The sequence below is a fragment of the Elephantulus edwardii genome, unplaced genomic scaffold, assembly GCF_000299155.1.
Source record: "Elephantulus edwardii isolate Elephantulus edwardi_28Jun2011 unplaced genomic scaffold, EleEdw1.0 scaffold00307, whole genome shotgun sequence".
NCBI lineage: Eukaryota > Metazoa > Chordata > Mammalia > Macroscelidea > Macroscelididae > Elephantulus > Elephantulus edwardii.
This window is the reverse complement of record NW_006400057.1, coordinates 325,449-332,908: the sequence shown is the minus strand read 5'-3', so window position 1 is coordinate 332,908 and position 7,460 is coordinate 325,449.

The window sequence follows — 7,460 nt, the reverse complement described above, 5'->3', positions numbered from 1 at the left end:
ACACACAGGGTTGCTAGGAATCTGGACAGACATGGCAGCACCAAACGTCACAAGAAGCCCACTTACACTCATTAAGTCATTCCAACTCACCACGAGCCTGCCCGGCTTCGGAAGCTGTAAACAGAAGGAGAAGAGATGGCCCATCATCCTCCCACTGATCCACTGGCAGGTTCCAGTTGCCAAGGGCCTGGGTATTGGGTTAGAAGTACAACTCACAATGGACGACATCATCAGCAGAGTTCCTACACACAGGGGTTCTGTTCCGTCTCTTGCTCATTGCTGTTGAGTCCGTTAGATACAATTAATTTATAGTACTATCAGTCTGCAAGACTGAAGGATTTTTTCCCCAGTGGCAATCACCAACTCACAAATAGGAAACTGTCAAAATTTTATATTACAAGTTCCTTTCTTTTCTCAGCTTCTTTAAGACCTTGTTTATGAGTTTACATAACAGTTTAAATTTAATTTGGCCTTGCTATTAACCACTTGATGCATTAGATTATTCAACAACTCCATCTTCTCTTTGGATTTGGTAATCTTTAGATATACAGATTTTCTATAATTGTTTTTATACCCAGTAATGCACACTATTTGTATGTTGTTGTTATTGTTGATTGCCATCAAGTCGATCACGACTTGTAACAACCCTATGAACAAAAGGCCTGAAGCCTTTCTCTAACTATCGTTTCTCAAAGTTCATCAAGTTTCCAGAGGCATGTTATTTAGGAAGTGGATGCCACTCCTGCTTCCAACTAAATTAAACATAAATAGCTATAAGAACAAATCATTTCTGATTTACCCCTGACACTATTTCTTTCATTTATTTCACAAATTCTAAAACATTGAAGCCAAGAAAATCTTCAAGTTGTTTCCCTTTGATTGTACAATTAATAAGAAGAGGGATCTCAGTATAGAATGTTGTTGTTACGTCCAGTTAGAACTGACTCTCAGCTGACCTTCAGGCGGGTTTTCAGAGGCTGTAAATCACATGGGAAAAGACTTTCTTCAATCTTTCTATACTTATGTATATCTCCAGGTTAGACTATTAACCCAGTTCAACTGTAAACTCTCTGAAGGCGTGCACTGTGCCTTAAATCACCTTTGCAAAAGCATCATCTGATTACAATGTGTCTGTCTGTCTGTCTCTCTCTCTCTCTCACACACACACACCATCTCTCTATCTTCATAGTAGACTATGAAGACCTAACTATGACTTTGTGGAATTGGACAGATTCTATCATAGTAGCATCAACGCAAAAACTAGCCACTGATCAATGCAACTGGTGAATTTCAAGCTTTCACACTTGAAAATAAACAGTCCCTCATCTCATCCTTTCATTCTCTGTTTTTCATTTAGATGTATTCTGCTATGTGCCCATTTTATCCTTGGGTTTTTTGATTCAACTGACTCTATTACCACGGATAAGCTAGGTAAGTAGAGAACTCTGGTGACACAGTTCATAGGGAGCTGTTGTCCGAGCCCTAAGGCTGCACCTCTGCTAGTACAAACACATCAGTGGCTCCTTGGAGAAAGACAAGCAATCTCCTCCCATACAACTTACAGTTTCAGAGAAGTCAGGTCTGACTTGATGGCAATGACTTTGAGTTTCTGAGCATTATTACTAAGTGCCGTCGAGTCAGAATTAACCCCTACCTGACCCATCAGTGGCTTTTCAGAGGCTGTAGCTTGTACAGGAAGACTTGCCACATTTCTCCCATGGAGCAGCTGGTGGATTTGAACCACCTCCCTTTGAGTTGGCAGTGCAACTCCTACCTCACTAGGTTACGAGAGCTGAGTTTTCTAGTAGTTCACTTTAACAGTAAACAGAGAAGAAAGAATGTATCATCTTGTTATTGAGTACTGTTGAGTTGGAATATATCTTATATATACTTTAGCGATAACACTTCTTTTTTTCCAATGAGAAATCAAAAAGTATAAGTGATTTATTCAAGAATGTTGTTGTAGAGCCAGACCATAACTGACCCTCTGGCAAGTTTTTAGAGGCAGTTAATCGCATGGAGGGCATTGCCCATTTTTCTCCCACAGAGCAACTGGTAGCCTTGAACCACGTGCCTTCAGCTTCCTGCCTAGGCAACCAGAGCTCCTCCTATTTAAGAGTACTGGATAGTAAACAAAAGGCTGGTACTACAAGCCAAGCCTCCCAGTTATGTACTTTCTTTTTTAAACTGCCATACTAGTAAAAAAAAATTTCATGAAAGACAAAACTAGATGGAGGTAAAATGTCAATTGCTTGAGTTCAAACAGAGACTTCACTTTGCTCTTCGCAGTCTCAATAATTATTCTAGTGAGTAGCATGGAATAGGATGGTGGATGGAACATTGAAACTACTTTAAAAAATAATGTATTCTGGTATGATAAATAATCAACTATGAAAATGAAAGTAAACAAAATACAATAAGAGCAAACAAACCCAGGGCACAATTTCCCTTCATGCCTCTTGAAAATGGATGCCAAGGGGAGAAAAAAAATTCCCGAGGCTTCCTTCATTAGCAGCCAGGGTGGTGAGTCCAATTGTAAATCCCACTTAGAAAAGCTCTTGGCTACCTGCAGAGCCTAGGAGTACAATCACATTAGTGAGGACACCAGATGACCAAAGGAAGCAGTGAGGGTCTGGTAAAGCCGGCAAACAAAAGGCAGCATTCCTAATGAATGCCATTGCTAGAGTCTGCATTGTAAACTGCCTGGATTTGAGAAGCCTAAAGCAGATTAGCTTAAAAAAAAAGATTTAAATAAGCTACAAAGACCTCATTTTTAACACCTTAAAAAATTGTCTTCATTAGATCATCAGATATTTAAATGCAATTATTAAAAAATAATTCTGTCTACATTGTGTTTGAGACAAAGAGACCTAAGAGAAGGTCTCAGCAAACAAAATTCATGAGCCAGTACACTAATACTCCTCCCTTTTAATCTTCATGACATTTTAAAGGCTTGCATTGGCTTGAAAATTTGATTTACACGTTATTTCCATTTTATCACTCAACTCTGAAGGTTATTTATAACATAAAGCAGAAACTCTCCAACATCTCCAACTACATATGGTTATTCTTCCTTACTGTTGCTTCATTTACAGAGAAAATAAATAATACTTTTAGATATGAACTTTCCAAACGAAAAGAAGTACTTGGTACCATTTTCTAACAGAGTATCATCATTTCACAATGCCTACACTGATTATGTCTCAAATTTTAAATGCAAATACACTTTCTATGTTTGAAACTTTCTAACTTTTAAAATGTGGGAGGCAAATAAAAGCTTTACTCCCGCATGGGGAAGACTAGCATTTGTTGTTGCTTTGCTTTGTTTTATTTGCAGGCAGCAGGTGGCAGAGTTAAGGAACTACAGTTAAATAAATTTAACAACTGCCAATTCTCCCGCAGTAAGATGTTCACTACTTACTGCCTTTGAAAACCTACTGGAGGGTCAGCTGTGGATCAGTTCTGACCCGAGGGCATACAATAAGATGTTCACTATTTCTAAGCCTAATAGAGCTGATATGAAATAAGACTGATTACTTATTTCAAGTCTTGTAAGAAGACATAAGCTCTACAGCTTAATTCACTGACAAGAGGTGTATTCTAATAATATGAAGATTCAGTAAACATTTTCTGGTATATAGATTACAACCAGTCTGAAATTTTACAAATACACTTAAAAATCAATTGTTTGAGTCAATTCCGATTCATGATTACTTCATGTGTCTCAAGGAAGACCTGTGCTCCACAGAGTTTTCAAGGACTCATTTTTTTTTAAGGACATCATCAGGCCTTTCTCTGAGAGACCCCTAGGTGAACTTGAACCCTCCACTCTTCAGCACGCAGCTGAAGAGGGTTAACTATTTGTAAATCACAGAGACTACACACTATTTAGAGCCCCCTTATCAGTGTGTGCCTCTGAGTTGGAACCGACCCATAGTTGGCCTTCCAGCAAGTTTTCAGGGGCAGTAAATCACACAGGAGGATATTGCCCACCCTTCTCACCAGCATATAAGTACAGGGGCAAAAATGTACTAATAGTTTAACAATCCTGAAAATCTAAAGTCAAAATTGAAGTCTAATAATGAGAGCCTCTTCTTGTAATTAATTCTTACTTTCAGAAAGTTAATTTTTCATAGTGATTTAGTTCTTTTATTTTTCTCAAAATAATCACTCTTTAGTCTGTGCTCTAGTACCACTGAAAGGTGGGCTGTCAGAACTGACCCATAGGTGATCCTCTAGTGAGTTTTCAGAGGCAGTTAACTCTGGAGAGGAGACTGCTCATCTTTTTCCAGCAGAAGAGTTGGTGGATTTGAACTGCATGCCTTTGGGACTGCAGGGAAGCTTCTTCTCATTAGGTCACCAGAGCACCCTCCTTTATGTTTACAAATTATGGTAAGTCAGTCACTCTTGATTGACAGAGGCCAAAGTAAGTGCTGAGATAAGAGAGATTGGGGGCTGGTACACAACCTTTCACTATGAAAACCCAAGGGAGGAAATGAGGCATGCTGCTACAGACCCTCTCTTTCTATTCTGCTTCCATCTTTTTCAGTTTTGTCGTCCGACTTGGCCCCACCAAGTCGGTGATGGGTATTTTCTCAATTACCTCCTGTCTGCTGAGTACATACACCTCTGTGTCCTCACCCTGTGCTCCTTACTTCCCCCCTCACTGGTTCCTTCCCTCCCACAAAAAAATGTGATGCTACCATCTGAGCTGCTTTCACAGAAATGAAGACGGGTTATGTGGTTTGGGTCAACGGTAAATATGAACATAAATCATGCTCCACCTATTTTATAATTATGTGGCCTGAGATTATGTAAAGATGATAGTAATAGCTCCTCCCTCACAGGGTTATAAAACACTGTGGCTGAGTTGATTTGATGTATGCTAATCTTGCACAAGTCAGAGTAGAACAGCAATCCACTGAGTGATCAGTGGTGGACTGACTGGAATCTGAAGGCCAAGTGCTTCTGTGTGGAAGTAGACCACCAATCTTTTTTCATTAGGAACTGAGTATATCAACTGTCTACACCATCCATGCACTCCTCATAGGGATATGATAGAGAATATAATGAATATAAAGCACCTAATCAGTAAGACTGGCTCAGGACAAGGCCGACTTGAGAGCTGCTGTACATAGGGTTGGCTATGGGTTGCAGGCAACTCGATGGCACAGAACAACATAAAGCACCTGACACCTATGCAAAAACTCATTGCCAATGAGTCAGAACGCACTTAAAGCTGACTTTACAGTGGGCTTTGAGGGGCTATAAATCATAAAGAAGGAGACTGCCCACATTTCCCCCAATGAACTGCCGGAGGATTTGAACTGGCTGCCTTTGGGTTGACAATGCAACTCCTCATCTACTAGATCACTGAAGTTCCCTTCTTGGCAGATTCTAGGCATAAAAGAAATGTTAATTCCCTTCTGTACCCACAGAAAGAATAAGTATTTGACACTTTGTGTATATTCACGTATATTATTTCACTCATGAGATTACTATATTTGTGGTTGTTGTTCATTACTGTCAAGTATGATTCATAGCAACTCTATGAGCAAAAGATCTAATGCCTTTCCATAGCTATTGTCATTTCTCCAAGTTCATAGAGTTTCCAGAGGCATGTGGTTTAGGAAGTGATGTTACTCATGCCTCCAAACCTGTTTTAGAACTGGGAGCTCCATCAAACACTGTCCACATTGGGAAACCATAATGGTATTTAATACCCAAATAGCACAAGGTTCAGCATCAATCACAAGCAAACCCAGATCACGTCAGTACAGCAAACTGACGAAGAGTGATGTACAAAGTAGAAGAATGTTCCTCCAAGTATAATAACACTAGTCTTATATAGTAATGGTTTAGTGTCAAGTCTAGTATGATTCATGGAGACCCTATGAACAAAATATTTGAACTGTGTTCTATAATGAATATAATTTCTGTATGTTATAAAGTTTATAGAGTTTCTAGAGGCAACTGATTTAGGAAGTGGATGCCATTCCTGCTTCCAAACCAGAATCAATCTGGAAGCTCCTTCAAACACTGTCCATGATGGGTAGCCATTATGATATTTGACATGACTATGGTACAGCAGTCAGCACCACAGCAACTTCAAGTTATTCAGTACAGCAAATATACATAGAACTGCTGTCTGTCTACTAAAGAATGTTCATTAAAAATTAATAAATTTGCTCTAAGGGCCTGCAACCTGAGGCCCTATGGAATTTTGAAAACACACCCTTTAGTCTGCCTCCAACCTTGGGTCTTTGTTGGTAGAATTGTAAAATTAATGCAACCACTCTGGAAGGAGGCAGTTTGGCATTTCTTTAAAAAGCTGAACATAGAGATTTCACATGGTTCAGCTATTCCACTCCTAGGAATATATGCCATAGAAATTAGAACTGAGACACAAATAGAGATTTGCCACCAATATTCACAGCAGCGTTACTCACCATCACAAGAACATGGAAAGAGTGCAAATGTCCAACTGCAGCTGAATGGACTGAGAAACCATGGTACATTCAGATGATGGAATACTATACAGTGCTCAGGAGCAAGGATTTCAAAGATTATTACATAATTTAGGAGGAACTTGAGAGCATTATGTTGAGTAAACTAGTCTCATAAGTACTAATACTGCATAAGACCATTATTGTAGAAACAGAAATAAAACTACTAAAACGTGTATAAGGATCCAAGCATGGAGAAAGGGGAAGCAGAGAGATGAGGAGGGGTGGAGGGTAGGGGGACAAATATATGTCCTCTGGCTCCAAAGTCTGTTTTATTGTTGTTGTTGTTGTACTGCTTTGTAAGTTATGGTACTGAAGACCACAGTCACACTCCAGTATCATTAACTCCTAGGGTTGGAGAAGATATCTTGGAAAGATCAAGGAAAGGTAGTAAAATATAGATATATGTACTCCCCTCATATCCCCCCCAAACAAAACAAATCCATTTCATTTGAAGTATCAGACTGATTTGATGGCCTAAAATCTGAAGACAAGATGTTGTGTATTTGGGGATAAACAGTGAGGAAATGAAGGAGCATGCGAGGAGTAAACAGTATGAAGAAACAAGTGAACATGGCTACAGAAGGAGACAATCAAAAGAGGAGAATGGGAGGGGACAATTCTGGGACCAGAGTGACCCAAGAAAAAAGCTCTAGAATTCACTCTGCTGCTGAATGGAGACCATGGGAGGGATAGAAAGTTCGAACAAGACATCAAGAGCCATACTCAGGAAAAAAGTATGCACATTTCCATTTGTTTCAGCAGTTGTTGTTGTTGTTATGTGCTGCCGAGTCATTTGCGACTCATAGCGACCCTATGTACAACAGCCCTAAACCGTGCTCTATCCTGTGCCAATCTCATTACCTCTGACACACCCATCCCGATTACCCCAGTCACTGAATCAATCCACCTCATAGAGGGTCTTCCCCTCCTGCGCTGTCCCTCTACTCTACC